General features: G+C 35.1%; 1 protein-coding gene across 6 annotated transcripts in view; it reads left to right on the top strand.

Annotated features, from left to right (window-relative positions):
- The window catches only part of SCN8A (sodium voltage-gated channel alpha subunit 8), a 202,133-nt gene that overhangs the window by 61,556 nt on the left and 117,894 nt on the right, over nucleotides 1–22,683 (top strand). The window lies entirely within an intron of this gene.

Here is a 22,683-nt window from a genome sequence, read left to right as displayed (position 1 = left end):
GTTAAATGAATTTCAATGGGGATGAATGTAAAGTCTCATTCTTGTGTTTAAGAAATCAGTTTCATAAATATAAGTGAGGGGAGATATGGCTCTCAAAAGTTTTAATAGACACCAGAAAGGAAGGTAAAGTCGAATTGTTTTAAATACCCTATAAAAGCTCCCCATATAAAGGATCTCTGTAGTAAAATGTTGTACTGCATTGGGAAGCATAGCTTTCAGAAATAGCGAGGTGCTAGTCTTACTGTATTCTGCCTTCATCACATCTAGTTAGAAAATTGTCTTTAGTTCTGATTACCACAGTGTAGTTCAAATCAATAATGAATATACCATAGTATATTGACCACATGGAAAATATACAAAGGAAGGCAATCTAGATGATCAAAACCCTTGAGTCCATGTTATAAGAATTAATTTAAGGAAGAAGGCATGATTAGCCTTTAGAAGAGAGGGCTCTGAATGTGAAAACTGGCTCAGGTATTTGAAAGGCTGACCTTTGGAAAAAGCATTTGAATTGTTCTCTTTGGATGTAGAGTGCAGAACCAGGAAAGACATGGTTTTAGATTTGAGGTGACAGGCATCCTAATAATTTGAACTGTCTAGAAGAGGACAAGCTGCCCCATAGGCAGTGGACTCACCCTCCTTGTCAGACTTCAAATAGGGATGGCATTTCTAATTTTCAGGAAGTCAATGAGATCCCTTCCAACTCCTAGATTCTTTGATTCTCACTTTCTAAAAACTTAATTTTGAATTTGTGTTATGATTATGGAAGATGCCTCTGAGCTTTCCTTCTGTGCTGTTGGATAAAGGTCATGGGACAGAAAGTTCCATGACAATAAATGTGAAGATTTTCAGTTTGATAACTTTGATTAGGTTGCTCTTTCTGTCTGTCATTTATTTAGAAGATCTGTCTTTCTCATTTACTTTGTCTTTGTCTCTGGCTCTCTCTCCTCTCTTTCTCATTTCCTCCCTCTTTTTCTTCTCTTCTCCTTTCTCCTCTCCTCTCCTCTCTCCTCCCCTCCCTTCCTCTCTCTATCTCTGTTTTCTTCTTTCTCTCTGTCTCTCTCTGTCTCTCTCTCTGTCTCTCTCTGTCTCTCTGTCTCTCTCTCTGTCTCTCTCTGTCTCTCTCTGTCTCCCCCCCCCCCCCCCACCTCCAATCCTCTTTTTCAGTTTCCAGGGGTTAAAAAGTCCTTATTCAGGTAAGCATGACCAGTTGTTTGAGTTTTTAAGACAAGGATGAGTAGAGTGATGCATCCTAATTTTTGAATGATGGTCTTCTAAATGGTTGTAATAACACCTGCCTCCCAAGGTTGTTGTGAATATCAAATAAGACAATATTTGTAAACAATGCTTAGGACAGTGTCTGGAATACAATAGGTGCTTTATAAATGTCAGGTCTATAAAACCCTTGCTCATTCATGGAAAAATATATTAAAATATTAACAGCAGGTTTCCTTTGTGAACACTGGTTTTTCAACTCTCCTAACTGCTGATTGCAGTTTTTGACACCTTAGCAGTGTGTCTGGCTGTGTAGATTGTTTAACGATACCTGAAACTTTGACCAGTTTCACTTGTCGACTGGGGGAGATCAGATGCTGGTAGAGTTGTGTTTTGGAGTGAGCTTTGTATGAAAGAATGTTTGGCTTCTACCTTCTGCCTTGTCATTCCAGTGAAAAATGCACTCCAAAGTAATGAACCCATTGTACATTCAAGACTTGGATTTTTCACTAGTTTTTTTTGTTTTGTTTTGCTTTGTTGTTGTTGTTGTTATGTTAAAAGAAATCTCTAATCTTTCTAAAATTTTAACTTCAGATTTTTATTGATCATGTGTTTCATGTCTTTCTAGCCAGGACTCCCTTTCAGTCTGTTATCTGTCTAGGAAACCAGGGAAATTATCACACCAGTCAAAGACTCCTGAGGTTTGCCAGGCCTGAGCTCTTCCCAACAGAGCCTCATCCTTCTCTTTTTCCCCTACCCTCCTAAATCTGCAGTCTCGGCTGGCTACTTGGTTGTGTGATTCTTTCAATCCAAGTTTTCCAGACTTAGTAGAATCCTTTTGTTTTCTATATTAGTCATCTTAAACTTACTTCTTCCTAGTATTGGTCTTATTTTTTTCTGTTTTATACATAATGAATATAAGTCCTCTTTAAGGTACATGGAACTTTCTGGAACATTTTTGTTCTTGGTCCCTTCAGGCTGGTGGGAGAGGGAAGAGTGGAGCTCTCTTGCACCTAGTTTCCTAAGACTTTAAAATGACCATCTTTAAGCTTGATTTTCTTGCCCCCCCACTTCCTTTTAATGATATGTCTCAAAATTTATCAGTGTATAGGCATTTCCTTCAACCTTGACTTCCACCTTGCCTTCTGATAGATTTTTTAATCTATTTGAGATTGAAGATCAGTTCCCTCCTTATCCCCAGCTTTTCTCTACCCTCTCTTGGCTAAGTGATGCCTTCTAAAAAAATGCTTTCTGGGGTGGCTAGGTGGCGCAGTGGATAGAGCACCGGCCTTGGAGTCAGGAGTACCTGGGTTCAAATCTGACCTCAGACACTTAATAGTTACTTAGCCGTGTGGCCTTGGGCAAGTCACTTAACCCCACTGCCTTGAAAAATCAAACAAACAAACAAACAAATAAATAAATAAATAAGAAATGCTTTCTAATCAACTGTGTTTTTTCTGGGGATTGATTGGATCTGCCACTTCAGATCAAAGAAAGTAACACTAAAAGTAACACTAAAATTCTATGGAATTAAAAGCTAATAATAACAGCTAATATTGACATAGTGCTTTAGGATTTGCAAAGCACTTTACAAATAATATTTCGTTTTATCTTCTTCACAACAACCTTGGAAGATGGCACTGTTGTTATCCCCATTTTACAGATGAGAAAATTGAGGCATCAAGAGATTATGTGACTTGTCTGGATTTCACACAGCTAGTAAATATCTGAAGATAAATTTTATGCAGTACTAGTATCTATTTCCTTTCTATCACAAAGCTATTGCCAGACAGAAGTGTGATATGCAAATAGTCCAAATTCCAAACAGATAAAATGGAGAGCAGTTTTATAATTCATATTATCATTAGATTTAATCCAAAGTTCCTTAAGTAAAGAACTTCTCCAGTACATTTAATTTATTTTTGTTCATAACTTTTCACTCTGTTTTGTCTTTATGTGGTTTATTATAGTGTGGTGTCTCTTTATGTCTGAGTAGCAGTCAAGTCCTGGAAACCCTCCAAAGTTGGGAGACTTCAAGCACAGTACTGCAAGTGGACTATATGTCTGTTATTCAAAGGCCAGCCTTAGTTAAGTCAGTAGAAACTCATCGCTGGATTGACTGTTAGGTGATCCATTTTCCAGCTATATCAACTCATTAAGACTAATTATTAAAGTGTCGAAAGGTTACCATCATAGTTGAGAGGAATAGGTACACATATCATAACTCTTTGAAGTATTGGAGTGTTGTTTGACAATAATTTAATTTGCAACAGGGGTTCTCAACCCATGGTCCATGGATCACCAAAGAGTCTATGGATAACTTTCAGAGGGCTATTAAAATTAGCTGGGATGGGAAAGCCATTTTTATTTTTCACTAAATGTTTTTCACTTCCTTTGTAATCTTCTGTGCATTTAAAACATTATTTTGAAATGGGGTCCTTAGACTGCCAGTGGGGTCCATTATACTCAAAAGTTGAAGAATGCTTAATTTTTGAAGGGGAAGAAACTTTTAATTACCTAAAATGAAGGATACTTGTGAATATTTATACGCATGATTAATATATAGAATGTATACATTTTTATGTGTGTATTTTTTATAAACAGTACATCATTATTATACAGACAACTCATTTCACCTGTCCCTTTCTTGGTCTCCTTTTCTTCTCTCCTCATTTTTTCTCCATTAGTTTTTATTTCTTTTAAAGCTTGTCAGGAGAATGGTCAGTGTTTTTGGTTTCTATTCCTGACTTCTGTGTGGGTCATTACTTTTTTTCTTTGAAAAAAGAAAATGGAAGAAAGGTTTTGGGCATAGCCTGAGAATATGATTGCTAGGAGAACAGCATTTAGGTTCTTGGCTGAAACATGGGCTCCCCATCAGAGCTATGTAATAACCTTGGAGCCTGGAATCAAGAATTTAGAATTGGAAGGGTTAGTAGAAGTTATCTAGCCCAATCCCCTATTTTGCAGATAAAGAAACTGGAGCCTGGAGAGTTTAAATAACTTTCTCACGTTCACATAGTAAAAAGGTTTTTATTAGGTAAAGTAAAAATATACTTGTATATAGATGTATATATATATGGATATCCACAATTTCCTCTCTTCTTTTCTTCACCCCCATTCATCCCTTTTTTCCTGCTTCCCAACCCAAGTCTTCTGACTCCAAATCTAGTACTCTTTTATACTATTCTAATCAGTCTGAATTTTACATAAAGTATGATAAAACCTAACACCTTTCTACACATAATCAACATAGACTAGTCATAAGATTTTTCTTCCCTAGATGCAAAACCTGGGACTTCCCATCTTCCTCTTCAACATTAAACAGTTTCTTGAGATGAAATTCAATTTGATCTCAAAATATGTCAGTTTTCTGCCACCTGGAAATTTAATTTTGAATAATTGATTTATTTAAGAATGAAAAGAAATAAATCTTTACAAGAACCTTGTTGGTAGTGTTGATTATAGATTGAAAAAGAATTTGAAGGGGCTAGGTGGCGCATTGGGTAGAGCACCGGCCCTGGAGTCAGGAGTACCTGGGTTCAAATCCGGTCTCAGACACTTAATAATTACCTAGCTGTGTGGCCTTGGGCAAACCACTTAACCCCATTTGCCTCGCAAAAACCTAAAAAAAAAAAAAAAAATAATTTGGTTTGATGAATTTTCTCAGCATTGAATTGACCAATTCATTGCATAGGTAGACAACACTTTAATGTTTATTGATGCTAAAGGCAGAAAAGAATTCTCTATCTAGACCTTACTCCAGTTTGATGGAAATCACTTACTACTTTTATGTGCACAGGTTATTCTTCTCTAAAGGGTGATTACATTTCTCTTGCCAGTAAAAAAGTTTAAAAAGTGCCCTATGTAGAGCTTTTTGGCTGAGAGGTTGAAGAAAATGACATATTTTCATGGTTCAGCAGTTAATGTAACTTACTTTTGATGAATATAGTATCTATTTCTTTTTTTTTTGAGTTTTTTGCTAGGCAATGGGGTTAAGTGGCTTGCCCAAGGCCACACAGCTAGGTAATTATTAAGTGTCTGAGACCGGATTTGAACCCAGGTACTCCTGACTCCAGGGCCGGTGCTCTATCCACTGTGCCACCTAGCCATCCCCTATAGTATCTATTTCAACAACCCAAGACTCATCATTATAAATGAGATACAGGTTGCAAGCCATCTTTCTTGATTTGGTGAGAGAGTGCTAAGGTTATCCTGTAGAACCCTTCCCCTTGCTTTTGTGTTGACTTTCTAAATTTATAAAGAACTTGAAATGTATTTCAAAAAGAAAAAGTTCTAGTTTCTTATAAAAAAATATTCCAATGACTTTTCTGAACATAATGACCTTGCAGAATCTATTATTACACGATCTACAACAGTTGTATGTAAGAAACACAGGTTGCAAATGGAGAGCCTGCATAAATTAATGGGATTTGGACTGTTGAAAAGGGAGTTTTACTTCCCATGGTTTGCCCAATAAACCTAGAAAGAGGGTTTTTATTTTAAAAAAAAGAAACCATTATGCTTTTCAGCAGTGATTTCTTTTAAAAAAATTAATTTAGAAGCAGCTAGATATTGTAGTGGATAAAGCCCTGACCCTGTAGTCAGGAGGATTTGAGTTCAAATATGGCCTCAGACACTTAATAATTACCTAGCTGTGTGATCTTGGGCAAGTCATTTAATCACTGCCTTGCCAAAAAAATTAATTTGAAGGAAAATTATAAGAAGAAAAAAATTAGGAAAAATACCTACTGAAAATCCTTATTTTTATATTCCATTGATCCTGAGGCTTTCCAAGGCTTTGTCAATGGGGTACAAGCTCTAAGAAAACCTACCAAACTAGAAGGACTTTGAGTACAGGCTTAGTGACAATCTCTTGTCTGAGGATATATTAAGCTCATGGCTGGCTATTAAGATGATGAGCTTTTTACCAATCATTTAAGTTATAGAGAGATTGTAATATGTGTTGCTGGAGGGAATATCCCTACTAGGGAAATTATAGATTCTCGAAGCCAGATAACCTTCTGCAAATCTTTCTCAGACCACCTGGCACCCCACCCTTCCTCCTTTCCCTCCTCAAGTGCCTTGTCTCTAGGATTATTTCCCATTTTACTCCATATATATCCTGCTTATCCTTAGTTGTTTGCATTTTGTTTCCCCCATTAAAATGTGAACTCTTGAGACCAGTTAATATATTTTTTTGCCTTTCTTTGTATCTCCGGATTGCTTTTTTTAAAAAAAATCTGGGGCAGCTAGGTGGCACAGTGGATAGAGGCCGGCCCTGGAGTCAGGAGTACCTAAGTTCAAATCCAGCCTCAGACACTTAATAATTACCTAGCTGTGTGGCCTTGGGCAAACCATTTAACTCCCATTGCCTTGCAAAAAAAAAATCTTAAGTGCCAAAATATCTATATCTATATCTATATCTATATCTATATCTATATCTATATCTATATCTATATCTATATCTATATCTATATCTATATATATATTTGAAAGCTTCAAGATTTGAATTTCCTCTAAAATCAGATGTTTATTTGGAAAAATTTTTCCCATTCCCCCTACTAAATCTTCCCAATTAGAATTTTGTATCTTATGAGGATCAAAAAGATAATACATATGAAATGCCTTTCAAGTATTAATTTTTAAACATTGGCTATTATTAGAATGATGATCTGAACAATTGATTCTAGAATTAGAAGACCTGGGTTCTAGTTGCAATTCCATTGGAAATTTACTTATGAATTAGTAATAGCAAATTGGGAAAGTTAATTTCCAAAATATCTATTTTCCCCCTCTATAAAGGGGAAATAATAACACATGTTCTACCTATCATGTCATATGGTTTAATATGTGACAGTTCTCCAAAAAATATAAAGTACTATACACATGTAAGATGGTGCAATGATTATTTATTAATAGGGGATAAGCTACATTGTTATTTCTCTCCTCTGCTCCCTTTTGGCCCAGAATTGCCCATTATGGAATTGGTAAAAAAAAAAAAACAAAAAACCAATGTGTGTGACTTCTCTGCTAATTTTTACTTACTGATAGAGATGAGAGTACTGCTAGACCTAGATAATTATTGTTCAATGTTACTAGCTTATTTCTGAGATCTTGCTTTTTTCCAACTCGATTTTTTTTCTGTTTTTGTTTGATATGTGTCTATCCATGTCAAGTGCATTTTGGATTTTGATTGCTGATTCTCTCAGTCTGTTTCCTTGTCTGTAAATTGAGAGGCTGGAATAGATGACCTCTAAAGTCTCTTCCAACTCTAAATTTATGATCCTATGATCCTTGAAAACTTTGTTTTTCTCTGAAATCTTGATTCATTTTCCTTGACTGTTCTTGCTATATAACCTTTGCATCTGAGTCCACAGTAAAAAAGAGATAGTTATTGGGAATGGAATGCATTCCTTTTTGGTTTATGTTGTGTGAAATGTGATTTATCCGACCAACAATTATAAGACAAAGCATCAGGGGAAATAGAAAGATAAATAAGTTTTGTCACTTCTCTCCCCCCCCCTTTCTCCAACCCAAGGAATAAATGAAGGATATCAGTTTAGCTGGGAAGATATGCCAAATTGTAGGAAGTAAAGCACTTCACTAAGAAATGAATACTTAAGAATGGATGTTGGATAAATATTCTTTCCATTGTTTGACAGTGAAAGGAATAGGGAATGGATGGAATCCTTATTTTAGGATGGGAAGAACAGAGCATGTTTATAGATGGAGAAGAAGAAACTAATACAGAGGTTGAGATTAAAGACTGGAGAGGAAGATGGAAGTAATTAATGATAGAACAAGGTTGGCGAAGAGTTAGGGAAGATAAGATTTAAGAGCAAAATGAAATGGTTTGCTAGAAAGGAGAAGAGACCCATTTCTTCCTCTGAGATTAAAAGAGAGATGATAGATGATGATTGAAAAGACAGAGAAATTTTGAAGTAAGGAGGGCAAATAAGGACACATATCCACAGACCTACAGCAGTGTAAATTAGAAAGTGAAGGCTCCTGATGAGTGAGGAAAGTACACTTGGAGGTAGGGCTTGTATATGGATCCAGGGAATACTATGGGAAATATAACAGGACTATATAAGAGATTGATGAAAAGTTCGAGTTAATGCAGTGAAGATCCAATTGAATCTGATAGCATGAATTTTTAGGGAATGCAATCAACAGATTTTCTCAATGTTCTCCCAGTACTTGAATGTGTTCTCTTTCTTTTTCTTTTCAGTGATTCTTCTGTCACTTACTTTCTGTCTTTCTAAAGCTAGGCTGTATATGGTTTGAGTTTGCCATCCTAAAATTTCATATTGATGCAATATGATTCCTCATTCCTCCTCTGACATGTACATATGAAACTTAATTCCAAGTGAATTGGAGACCTGGGCACCTTCATTTGGACACTGGAGACCCAAGCAGCCTTGGTATTTGATAGTCTGGGTTTTTTTGACCCACTGACTTTTTTTTCTCATTTTTTCCCTCAATTTCATGTTAAGACAATTTTTAGCATTCAATTTTCTACCTCTCTTCCTAAAATGAGAGTCAATTTTATACAGATTATTTATGTGCTAGCATGTAAAATATATTTCCATACTTAGTCATGTTTTTGAAAGAAGAAACAGATCAAAAGAGGGGAAAAATTCTGCCAAAAAAATTCAGTGAAAAAAAGTGTGCTTCCATCTATAGTCAGAGTCCATCAATTCTTTTTTTTTTTTTTTGCAAGGCAGTGGGGTTAAGTGGCTTGCCCAAGGCCACACAGCTAGGTAATTATTAAGTGTCTGAGACCGGATTTGAACCCAGGTACTCCTGACTCCAAGGCCGGTGCTTTATCCACTACGCCACCTAGCCGCCCCCCATCAATTCTTTAAGTGGAAGTGGATATGTGTTTCCTTATGAGTATTCACCTCTGATTTTCTTGCTACTTAGATACATATGTAGGAAAGAGTTTCAAGTAAGAATTAGCATTTAATTACTTAAGAAATGCAAATTTTCCAAAGGTAGATGCTATTATTATTGTATATTATTACCTTGCCTACTTTCAAAAGAATTTGCTATTAATTTCATAACTGATAAGATGAACTTAATATGAGATCAGATGAAACTGAATACTATAGAAAGCAACTGAACAGAGACCATCTAAGGAATGCAAGTAGATATTACCTGAGATGAACTGATTACTACATTAGAGCACTAAATTTGGTTAAAGGTCTGTGAGCCAAGGCAAAAAGGGAAACAATTTTCTTTCCAAAGGAAGATGTAAGAATTTCTGTAACTAAATTTAAGCAAGAATATATTGTATTATCATTCCATAAAGAACACTAGGTGAAATCTTTATGGTTTTGCTAAAAACTAAAAATGACCTTCAAATAGAAGGTTTTTCTATTGCTCATAACATAAAGGCTTGCATGTATAACTTACAAATAAAAAATCAGTAAAGGAATTTAAGGATCCAACTTAGAAATCATGGACTCAATAGTTTGTTTATTGGACTGAATCTATGAAATTACCATATTTTAAAGTCTTTGACCTTGAATAACAGAAGACTCATGATTGCCTAGAGACAGACTTTGCAGTTTAAAGTAAGTCAGACATTTTAGATGCCAGAAGACATAAAAGGGAAAAGTGAAATCAGTGCTATATTGATTGAAGAAATTTGAGCTTGAAAAAATTTAGGACAGGTATCAACAGTTACTCTCCCCAAATGACTGATTATGCTATAGAGATGAACTGTGATTCTCAGAGGTTATGCAGGTTAGAGACCAAACTGGAAAAGCTTTGCATATGGGTCCAGGGGAACTTGCAAGTCTTTCTATGGACTAGCCTAGCTAAATACAAAAGGGCTCATTACTAGGTTGACTGCAAGGAGATGGATGTTTTTGACTATAATAACTCACAAAAACCACATATTTAAGTTGTAGAAATTTGCAGTCTTCCCTGGTGGGCAGATTCGTGCCAAGAAATTAAGGATCCTTGAAAGACTGGAGAATTATTACCAACTTTGATATGACCTCTGAGAAATTTTAAGAACTGTCTCTTGATGACATTGTGGGCTGAGTTAGCTGTAACACACACCTCTAAGTAGCTGAAAAAATTGGCCTTTTGGATGAGGTTATTTGATCATTTAGATGAGGGTGAATGCTTACCAAATACAAAAACTGTAATTTTAGTATAATTAAAGTTGAGTAGTTTTTTTTTTGTTGACAAGTAACCAAGGTCCAATTGCTTCTTAAGATTTTACCTAACAAAGGACAATAAGACCATGCCATCAGCATAAAAAATCATGCCTTTTTTTGTTTGTCCTTTGCTGCATCATGAATCTAATTCACCTAATAGCTCTACCAAGTTGTTTATTTCCCTCCATGTATCTGCATTTCAGCCAAATTGCTCTATTTGCTATTCCTTGTATGAGACATTCCATCTCTTGTCCCAACCCTCAAACTGGCTGTCCCCCACATTTAGAAAGCTTTCCCTCTCCTCCCTACCCATTAAAATCCAAGGTTTCCTTCAAAACCCTTTTTGTTTCTTCAGGACTTGACTCAAGCATCCCCTTCTGAGAAGATTTTTCTGGCACTTCCAGCTACATTTACTCCATATTGTTTATATAAGTTATTGTCTCTCTCATTAGACTGTGATGTGAGCTCCATGAGAGCAGAGACTGTTTTTGTTTTAATTGCGTTTTCATCATTTGACAATAGCATTTAACACATAGGAAATGCTTAATAAATATTCCTTGACATAGATTTGATTAATGTATAGACGGTTAAGTGGTGCAGTGGATAAGTTCAAATTTGACCTCAAACAAATGTGTATAATAAGGGCACTCAGGGGGTGGCTAGGGAGCACCAGACCTGGAGTCAGGAGGACCTGAGTTCAAATCCAGTCTCAGATACATAATAATTGCCTAGCTCCATGATCTTGGGCAAATCACTTAATCCCATTGCCTTAAATAAATAAAAAAAATAAGAGCACTCAGCTGACAGAATTGTTGGGAATTTCAAATGAAATAATATTTGGAAAGTGCTTGGACATGACACCTGGCTTATATTAAAGGGTTACATAAATGCTTATTCCCTTCCTCCTTCCCTCAACTTGATTGATCAATTGACTATTTAAAGAATAATTAAGAAAGAAATACTAAGATCCTGAGATTCTTATTGCCTCTGTCAGGAGACCGCAGTAAGCTTCTGTTTTTAGCTATAAGCCCCGAAAAAGCCTATATCCCAGGAGGTATATTGAGGTGCTGCAGACATTCAGATGTTTCTTGCCTAATGAAGCAAACATGAATGTTGAAGCAGTAAACGTGGCAAATTGTCTCAAGTTGTCCTTAATAGCTTTCTTGATGAGCTAGATCAAAGTATACCTGTAACCAGGAATGGAATAATTATACCTGAATCTTGTTCGCACTTCACGTAAGACAATATTTTAGGAGATTCATTCCTGTAATTTTTTAAGACTAAAGCTGGTATAGAGTTGGAAGAAATACTTGGCAGGCTAATTGGTCTGTAATTTGGAGGCAATAAAGGATTTCCCTTTAGAAGCTGGAGTAGAATATATGATGTGCTTGTCCTGAGGGAACTACATCTGTAACATTAATTAGGATAAATAGTTTGGCATTGTCACTCAGGATAATTTCTGAATAAATTTTTTTCAGTATTATTTGAATCACCAAAAATGTGTTAATTACCTATATTATATGATAGATATTGTGGATGCAAAGATGGTGAAAACTGATTTAAGTGTTGTATTAAAGACATTTATAAATCCTGTAGAAGAGAGATACATGTATGTATCATTGTTGAATATGATTGAGTAAATAGAAATTACTGTGATGTAAGAAAGGGGATGATTTGTTTTGAGATTCGAGAAGGGGGATGATCTTTTTTAATGGGAGAGTCACAATTTCTAGAGGAGTGGTGCCTAAGCTATTCCTTGGAGGAAGAAATCTAGAGGGAGTGTTTTCAGTATGAGGACTAATGGTTGCACATGTACATAGATGGGAAAAAGTGATTAAGGTCACGGAATGATGATTAGTTTAGCTTAGCTGGAATGTAGTGGGAAGATAAGGAATAGTATGAAATAGACTTGGAAAGATACAATGAAGCCAGATTTTAGAAAATATTCTAAGGAATTGATGTTGTTCAAGAAACTTTAGGGATCTTTTGAAGAATTTTGAACTGGGCAACAATTTTGTGAGACCTGTGTATTAGTAAGACTATTTGGCAGCTCTGTTGGATTGCATATGGAAGGACTGGTATCTGGGAGATCAATTTGAAATCTTTTAGGTTTTTGCAAGGCAATGAGGTTAAGTGGCTTGCCCAGGGTCACACAGCTAGGTAATTATTAAGTGTCTGAGGCCAGATTTGAACTCAGTTATTCCTGACTCCAGGGCCAGTGCTCTATACACTGTGCCACTTAGTCACCCCTTGAAATCTGTTTTAATAGGTGAGAGGTGAAGAGGACCTAAACCAGTGAATTGGAAGTATGATTGGATGGACTTGAAAAATATGGGAAATACAAGTGATAAGATTGGGCAACTGTTGGAATATAAAGGTTGAGAAAAAAAAGACTAGTCAGAGATATCTCATGATTTCAAGATGGGTGACTGGGAGATTGATGGCACTATTAATAGAAATAAAAACTCTGGGAAAAGGAGACAACTTTGGGAACACAATCAGTTAAGTTTTGGAAATGTTGAGCTTGAGATATCCTCAAATTGTCTAGGTTTAGATATACAGCAGGCATTTGTAAATGGTGTGACTAAGAACTTGGAGGTTAGCAGAAAATACATGAATTTGGAGAGTCCAAAAGGTATGCATGGTAACATATAGTGGGAAGAAGGAGGAGGAAAAACCAATGACCAAAAAAGTGACCAAGAAGGAACACAGAAGTAGGAAGAAAATGTGAAAAGATCCAGGAAAGTGTCAAGAAGGATATGCAGCCATGTCAAAGGTTGCAGCAAGGTTAAGAAAGACAAGGAATGAGAAAGCATAAATCTCTTAAGTGGTCATTCATAACTTGGGAGAGCATCATTTCAGTGATGGGGCAGAAAGTTTGGAGGAGGCTGAGGAGGGAGTGGGTGATGAGGACTTCCAATAAGTATAGACTACTCATTCTAGAAGTCTAACAGTGAATGGTAGGAAAGAGGATGATCTATTTTTTGGTGGGAAAGGTAACGGTGTGAAAAAGAAAGCTTTTTTTGAAAATTAGAATAGTTCAGTTTATAAATTAGTTCAAGGTTTGCCAAAAAAAAAAAAGAAATGTTCCAATGCATCAGTGAAGACCTTATTAATGGTCAGCAAACTTTCTAGGAGATTCACTTAGCTTGACTTTGGGATTTTCTCCATCAGTACTTCTGGATTTGTGAATTAGAAGTAAAAAAGTGAATGGTGGAAGAATCCAAGGTCAATGAGAGATGGAAAGATGGAGCAGACCATTACATAAAAGCATAGCACATGGAAACTAGAGGAAAGATGGGACAGAAACATTTTTTGCTTGATATAATTCAATTTTATTTTATTTTTTTTTTTTTGGTTTGGAGAGGTTTTTTTTTTTTTGGAAGGCAGTGGGGTTAAGTGACTTGCCCACTTAATGGTTATACAGCTAGGTAATTTTTTTTAAGTGTCTGAGATCAGATTTGAACTCAGGTCTTCCTGACTTCAGGGCTGGTGCTCTATCCACTGCAGTACCTAGCTGCCCTTATTTTATTTTTGATTCCAAATTCTCTCCCTTCCCTCTCCAATTCCTCTACCCATTGAAAAGTTAAAAAAAAACAAAGTCCATTACAAGTATATATAGTCCTATAAAACAGATTCTTACATTAGTCATGTCAAAGAAAGAAAAGGAAGAAATGAAAGGAGGAAAGAAGGCAGAAAGAAAAAAGGAAAGTAAATATGCTTTTTTGATCTTCACTTTGATTCCATCACTTCTCCATCTGTAGATAGTATATTTCATTTTGAGGAATTTGGAATTGTGGTCATTGTATTGATTAGAGTTACTAAATATTTCCAAGTTGATTATTTTTACAATATTGCTATTACTATATGAATTGTTCTCTAAGTTTACTTACTTTAAACACTTTTCCCATTTCATATGTCTTCCATTCTTCTTTCTTATAAAAGCAGGTTTTTATAGCAAAAAGAATGCTGTATCTGAGTCAGAGGACTTGGGCTAAAATTATGCTTCTGCTACTTACTATGTGAACTTGGAAAGTTGTTTAACCTCTCTGAGTCTCAAGTATCTTCATCTGAAAGGGTTGGATGATCCATAAGGTCTCTCAATTTATGACCTTCTGAAATGGTTAACAATAGCCAATTATAAGGGAGTGAAGTGAAGCCATTCAGTGAATCACATATTTTAGAGTAGATATGATAATAGAACTCCAGCTATGGAATTTCTGGCACTGTACCAAATCAAAAGTGTTGCCAGATTATTTAGATGGGTGAGATGACTTTTCCATTCATTATTAGAAAATGGTGGCTTTATCATTCCCCTTACAAAAGCACTTCCCAGAACAGTAGTGTTCACATACCTGCCCCTACTGTCTCTTATAGCTGAATTGAGAGTCTCCTATGGGAATTGATCTTAATTCAGTTTTTTAATAGGGGATTTTTTGTATTTGTCCTCTACTTTTATGTTTCATCTTGGCTTGTATAGAGCCCTGTGTTCTCTAAAATTATGCTATCACACAAGTTTTGATAGGTCCAACCTGCAAATCTGAAAAGGCTTCAAATACATATCCAGCATTAAAAGACTTGCCCAGTTAAAATTCAGAGAAGTTTATTACTAGATGTCGAGATCCCAATTGATGGGTAACTTTATTTGATTTTCATCTGTGGTGATAGCTTAATTTTGGTAGATATTTTTATTCATTCATTTATCTATTTTTTAAAATTTTTCTGATAGCCCTTTTCAAAATAAGATACAAGATAATTACTAAATGACTGGTTTTAATCTATTTACAATTGTTATATAAGTTAGTGGGGGAAATTTCTCCCAAAAGATAAAATAGTACTATCAAATCCTCAAAACTTGAAAAGTTAAGTTTTAAATTGTATTCTACTTAATCCCTAAAATCTCATCATTCCAATATGTATATTTACAAGCTTAGCTTCAAAACAAATTTAAAAAGAAGTGGTGGGGTGGATAGGTGGTGCAATGAATAGAGCACTGGCCTTGGAGTCAGGAGTACCTGAGTTTAAATCTGGCCTCAGACACTTAATAATTACCTAGTTGTGTGGCCTTGGGCAAGCCACTTAACCCCATTGCCTTGCAAAAAACCTAAAAATAAAAAATAAAAAAAAAGGAAATGGTAAATTTTTACAGGATAATGAAAGCTCCTTAGAAGGTACAGATATTGTCCTTGAATCTCCCTAAGCACTTAACATTGCCTTCATTAAATTAGTATTTAATAAATGTTTGTTAAATTATCCAGATTTGTATTGGAGGTAAGCAAGGAGGACTAATATAGTCAATAATGTGGATTCTTAATTAGAAAAGGATATATGATTCCTCATGGACTATCCCAGAGACTTCATTTAACATTATAAGGTTGTGATAATGAGTTTGACCAAGTAATTTTCTCTTTAGTTCAAGTGGTTATTCTAGTAAAAAGAGCCCATGGAGAATTTTCCCAATCTAGATTTCTTATAAATGAATCCTCAGCAGAACCCATGCCAACTCTAGTGTTTAAATCTCCTAGAATTAGACTGGTTATCAAATAACAGTGAGAAGGGTTTCATATTGATTCTAGACATTTGAGAGATTGGTATATAAAAATAAAGGGGAAATGCAAGTAAACATAAAGTAAGAAATGCCAAATTGGTTTTAGGGAGCTTAATCAAAATTGGGAGAAAATGATTCTTAAAATATGAACTTTATCTCAGAGGCTAATCCCCTGGTGTTGCCTGAAACAAGTGACTATTTCATCTTTGACATTATCAATGATATTTTTCAAGGTAACTAAGTGGAAAAAAAGTATCTTGGTACATGAAGGAATTCATTCTCTAATAGCTAAGTCCCTTGTAGAAAGAAATGTTCCATCTATAATCAATCACTTTTGCTTCTCTATTCTATCACATTTCATGAAAAGATATATAATCACTAATATATGATTCAGGCCCTCTTCAAAGTTGTTGATCATAGTTGATCATTTTTGCTTGAATACCCCCAATAAATATCCCCTTTCCTTAAAAAAATATTTAAGCAAAACTGTCTAATGTACCAACTTTGATGGACAGCTCAGATCATAACATTTTAACATTTGGAAGACTGTAGAATTCTATTATACTTTAGAAAACTAAGATCCATAGAGATTCAAACATTTGTTCAAGCTCACACATCTAGTACATCCATTTGTTTTTTGGTACTTGGAATTACATGATACATATTGCTAATATGATTGGAATTCTGTTGGGCCAATTCCTCCTTAACCCTTTATGTACTTCCTATCCTATTCTGTTAGGAGGAGGAGAATGACTCTAAAATTGTACTCTTTTGTATAGATTGATTAGAGTATATGACTGGTGAGAATAACATTAGATGAGAGTCATCTTGTTGAAGACAAGAGTCTCATCCCACAACTAAGAAGATTTTAGATGTAGGAACAGAGTTAATGGTGGGTGGCAAAAGTGACTTTGGGTTAGGATACTCTAACAGGGTAAGATTTCTGATTGGATGAGTACTTAGGAGAGAAAAGAAGAAAGGAAACAAGGATTTAAGAAAGCAGGCACTGTGCTAAATACTTTAAAAACATTATCTCATTTGATCCTCACAACAGCCCTGGGAAGTATAATTCCCATTTTACTGTTGAGGAAACTGTCAGTGGTTGTGTGACTTATTCAGGGTCCCATAGCTAGGGAAGTCTGTGAAAAGTTTTGAACTCAGGTCTTCCTGACTCTAGGCCAGCACTCTACCCATTGCACTACTTTGTGGCTCTGAGTGACTAGGTTGAGGAAGGTTAGATAAGTTCTATAAGTTGAGCATTGTGTTTGGAAGTATCTTATCCTAACCCAAGATCCTTTCCTTCTCATTCTCAGAGGTATGTTCAGAGGAATTGGACACAAACATTTACATGAGGAGAGGGATTGTCTTGTTTGATCCCTACTGTACATATCACAGTGACTTACACAGAATGGTTGAATGAGATGAATATTGATTAAGAGAATTTCTTCAATTGGTTTCTGGTACTCATGAAGCTTATTGAAGTTCAAAGATTAGCTGCACTTACCCTCGGAACTTGGAGATTTAATAGTTCTCTCCTTGTTATCATATCCATGAGTCTGTTCAGGGGTCAATGAGCTAGTTCCATGGAATGAAAGCTTCCTCACATCAGGAGAATGTATGCAAGCTGACTTCTCCTTTGAGAGGAATGGGAGTGTTCCAGATAGTAAGAGAATCCTTTTTAAAGCCCTGATATGATAGGAGAGATTGTTTTGTCCAGACTTCTAAAAGAAACCTATATTCCTAATGATTTAAGCAATGATCACTTTCTAATGTGTCTCCTTCTTTTAGAGATTCATGACCTTCTAGTTTCTAGCTAAAAATAGATGGGAGAGAGATTACACTAACTTTCCAACTGCTTCCTTTCATGGTCCTCAGTCTGTCCTGTTGGAAGGACTGAAAGATTGTAAAAAGATTATATGAATCAGATGGGCGCTAACATGATAAGGGTATTGGATATGATAGATATGATAAAGCATCACTATTTCTGTAGATGAAGAATTTTGAGATTTTGCTTATGTTTTCTATGGAAGGCAATTCTAGAAGAACAACAATTTCAGACTTCTCATATACTCCCCGTTCTAGTCTATCCTGCACACAACTCCATAGTTATTTTTCCTAATGTGCAGGTCTGACCATATCACTCATTTATTCAAGAAATTTCAAAAGGAAAAGAACTTATATATACACAAATATTTATAGCAGCTCTTTTTGTGGTGATCAGAATTGGAAATGGAAGGGACAGCTAGGTGGCGCAGTGGGTAGAGCACCAGACCTGGAGTCAGGAGGACCTGAGTTCAAATTTAGCCTCAGACACTTAAAAATTACCTAGCTGTGTGACCTTGGGCAAGCCACTTAACCCCATTGTCTTGCAAAAACTAAAACAAAACAAAACAAAAAAAAGAATTGGAAATGGAAGAACTGACCATCAGTTGGGGAATGACTGAATAAGTTGTGGTTTCTGATTGTGACTATAAGAAATAATGAAGGGAATGGTTTCAGAAAACACTGGAAAGACTTCTATGAACTCATGCAAAGTGAAGTGAACAGAACCAAGAGACCCTTGTACATAGTAACAGCAGTATTGATGATGAAGATCAACTATGAAAGACTTAGCAACTCTGATCAGTACAGTGATTGAAGATAATACAAAGGACTCATGAGGAAAAATGCTATTCACCTCCATGAAATCTGAGTGCAGATTGAAGCATAATTTTTTCACTTTTTTTCTTGCTTTTCTTTTTTCAACATGACTAATATGAAAGTATGTTTTTCATGATTTTACATGTATAATTTTTATCACATTGCTTCCTTCTCAGTGGATAGGGCAAAGACAGAAGAAAGGGGGAGAATTTGGAACTCAAAAGAAATTTTAAAGTAAATTTCAAAAATATAAATTGGAGGACCCACTTGAAAAAAATGAGAATTTCAGGAAACTCAGTAGAGGATCATGAGGGGAAAGATGAAAAGTATTCATTTTGCTGCCATATCCTGTTAAGGATAATTTGAAGAAGGAGTTGTTGTTTGACCATGCCAATAGGAATTTGTTTTCTTCATAAATTTACTTTGAAAGCGGTAATCATCATAAGTCAATACTGAACGTAAAACAAGTATATCAGGTGTAACAGTAAAATTAATGAATATTTAGATGTCTGTATAGGATTGTAGATCTAAGGAAAGGAGTTTTGCTGCCCTTAAGAAATTTTAAAATTTAGTTCAGGTAACAAGGAAGATCAAAACACCCATAGAAGAAGATAGCAAAGTCAAAGCTGCAACTTCCAAAGCCTCCAAGAAAAATATGATTTAGTTTCAGGACATGGAAAAAATTAAAAAAGAATTTTGAAAATCAAGTAAAAAAAGTAGAAGAAAAATTGGGAGGAGAACTGAGAGTAATGTAAGAAATCATTAAAAAAGAGTCAATAGCTTGGTAAAGGAGACACAAAAAATAGTAAAGAAAACAACACCTTAAAAATAGACTGGGTCAAATGGTAAAAGAGGAATAAAAAGTCATTGGGGAGAGGATTGCCTTGCTAAGTCAAGTTAGCCAAATGGAAAACAAGGTACAAATATTCACTGAAGAAAAAAAACTTAAAAAAATAGAATTGGTCAAATGGAAAAGGAGGTACAAAAGTTCACTGAAGAAAATAAATTGCTTTAAAATCAGAATTGAACAAATGGAAGCTAATGACTTTATGAGAAATCAAGAAATAATGAAACAAAACCAAAAGTATAGAAAATTAGAAGATGGTGTGAAATATCTCATTGGAAAAACAACTGGTCTGGAAAGTAGATCTATGAGAGATTATTTAAAAATTATTGGACTGCCTGAAATCCATAATCAAAAAAGGGCCTAAACATCATCTTTCAAAACATTATCAAGGAGAACTTTCCTGATATTCTAAAATTAGAGGGTAAAGTAGAAATAGAAAGAATCCACTGCTTACTTCCTGAAAGAAATCTCAAAATGAAAACTCCCAGGAATATTATAGCCAAATTCCAGGAGAGAATATTGCAAGCAACCAGAAAGAAACATTTCAATTATGATGTAACCATATTTAGGAAAATACGAGATTTAGCAGCTTCTACATTAAAAGATCAGAGGGCATGGAATATAATATTCTTGAGGGCAAAGCAGCTATGATTACAATCAGTAATCACCATCAATAAAACTGAGTGTAATACTTTGGGGGGGGGAATAGACATTCAATGAAATAGAGGACTTTCAAGCATTTTTGAAGAAAAGATCAGAGCTAGACAGAAAAATTGACTTTCAAATACAAGACTCAGGTAGAGATAAAAGGAAAAGAAAATAAAAAGACTTAATAAGGTTAAAAACCTTTTCCATTATTAGGACAGATGGGAGGAGTATGTATAGACAGAGGACACAGTTGTGAATTGAATATGTAGAGATAATATCTAAAAAAATAAAATTAAGGAATAATAAAGGATAAAAGGAAAGGGAGAAGTAGAATGAGGGAAACAAAAGAGACAAGAAAAAACTTATGGTGAATGAAGGAAAGTACATTTAGCAATAATAACTGAAAAAACTTTTTAAAGCAATTTTCTCTGATAAAGGCCTCATTTCTTTTTATTTTTTTAAGTTTTATTTATTTAAGGCAATGGGCTTTTTAAGTGATTTGCCCAAGGTCACACAGCTAGGCAATTATTAAGTGTCTGAAGCTGGATTTGAATTTAGGTCCTCCTGATTCCAGGGCCAGTACTTTATCCACTGCGCCAACTAGTGACCCCCAAAGGCCTCATATAGAGAACTAAGTCAAACTTATAAAAATAAGAACAGTTCTCCAAATCAAAAATGATCAAAAGATATGAACAGATTTCAGATGTAATCAAGATTAACTATAAAAATATAAAAATACTTTAAATAACTATTGATTGGAGAAATGCAAATTAAAGTAATTCTGGAATGCTACCTCATACCTGTTAGATTGATTGATCAGACAGAAAAGAAAAATGACATGTTGGAGGGGGTATGGGAAAAATTAGACATTAATGCATTGTTGGTAGAGTTGTGACCTGATTCAACTATTCCTCAGAGCAATTTAGAACTATGTTCAAAAGGCTATAAAAACTATACCATTTGATCTAGCAGTATCAGTTCTAGGGGCAGGCTCATCAGTTGGGAATAACGGAATAAAGATGCTTTGTGATTGTGATAGAATGTAAATGTGCAGAATTGCTCTCAGAAAAACCTGGAAAGACTTATATGAGCTAATGAAAAGTGAAATGTTCTGTGTACAAAGTAACAGCAATAAAAAAAAATGATCATCTGGGAATGACTTAGCTATTCTTGGCAATGATCCAAGACAATTCTGAAGGACTTATGATGAAAAATGCTATCTATCCTCAGAGAAATAACTGATGATGTCTGAATACAGATTGAAGCATACTTTTTTTAACCTTATTTTTTGAGGAATTTTTTGGTCTATGTTTTCTTTCACAACATGACTAATATGGAAATATATTTTGCATAACTTGCACGTGTATAATCTATATCAAATTACTTGCCTTCTCAGTGAAGGGGGTGGAGAGGGAGGAAGGGAAATAATTTGGAACTCAAAATTTTAAAAATGAAAATTGTAAATTTTTTTTGCATGTAATTGGAGAAAAAGAAAATATTAAATCAATTTTAAAAAAAGAACAAGGTATGTCAGGCTGACCTCATTTCCTTGGGGGGGTTGTTTGTTTTTTGTGGGGCAATGGAGTTAAGTCCTTCACCCAAGGCTATACTTGTAGTAAGTATCTAGTGTCTGAGGTTGGATTTGAATGCAAGTCCTCTTGACTCCAGAGTAGGGTGCTCTTATTCACTACATCACCTAGCTGCCCCAATTCATTTTCATTTTTGACAGGATTACTGAATTAACAGATGAGGGGAATGCTTCGGATATCATTTATCTAGATTTAAACTTGATAAAGTATCTCATCCTCTTCCTGTGAAGATGGAGAGATGTGGTCTAGATTATAAGTTTAAGCTCTGTGTTGGTAGGTAGTGGCTCACAAAATTACTGGATGTGGCTTGAACAAGATTGAAATGCAACTGGGAAATGTTTAACAAGAAAAATGAAAATACAATGCAATGGATAATTTTTCCAAATCAGTCAACCAGCTGGGGACAGTTTCTGTTTGAGTTTAACATCCCCAGTCTAGATTATGGATTGTGGATTCAGAACTTGGTGAATCATGGACCTTAAAGAGCTGTTGTTAAAGAAGTATCTATATAACAGGAAGGTACCAGTGTAGTGTCCTAGGGATCTGTGTTTAACTCTGTATTGTTTTACATTTTTTGCCAGTGCTTTAATAAAGACCTAATAGATGGAATGCTCATTAGATTTGCAAATGACACATAGCTGGGAGGGATATCAAAAGCATATGACGGTCTCTATCCAAGAGATCTAGACAAATATAGAACATTTCACTAGAAAGACTCCTATAGGGATAAATATAAAGTTTTTTTTTTACTTGGGTACAAAATATAACATAGGAAAGATATGATTAGACCACAGTTGTTCTGAAGAAGATCTTGGAAGTTTTGGTAGATTGCAACACTTATTGTTGCTAACACACCTGCTAATATGATTTGACAGCCAAGAAAGAGCTACTATGGTATTTTTTCTTAATTTTTATTTCATTTTTTCCAAATTAATATAAAGATAGTTATCAGCCTTCTTTTTTTTTTTTGGTAAGATCTTGAGTTCCACATTTTTCTCCCTCTTTTTCCCCCTCCCCCTCCCC

Source organism: Macrotis lagotis, chromosome 2 (assembly GCF_037893015.1).
Source record: "Macrotis lagotis isolate mMagLag1 chromosome 2, bilby.v1.9.chrom.fasta, whole genome shotgun sequence".
NCBI lineage: Eukaryota > Metazoa > Chordata > Mammalia > Peramelemorphia > Peramelidae > Macrotis > Macrotis lagotis.
The sequence above is the reverse complement of the archived record's forward strand: the minus strand, read 5'-3'. Positions and strand labels throughout refer to the sequence as shown.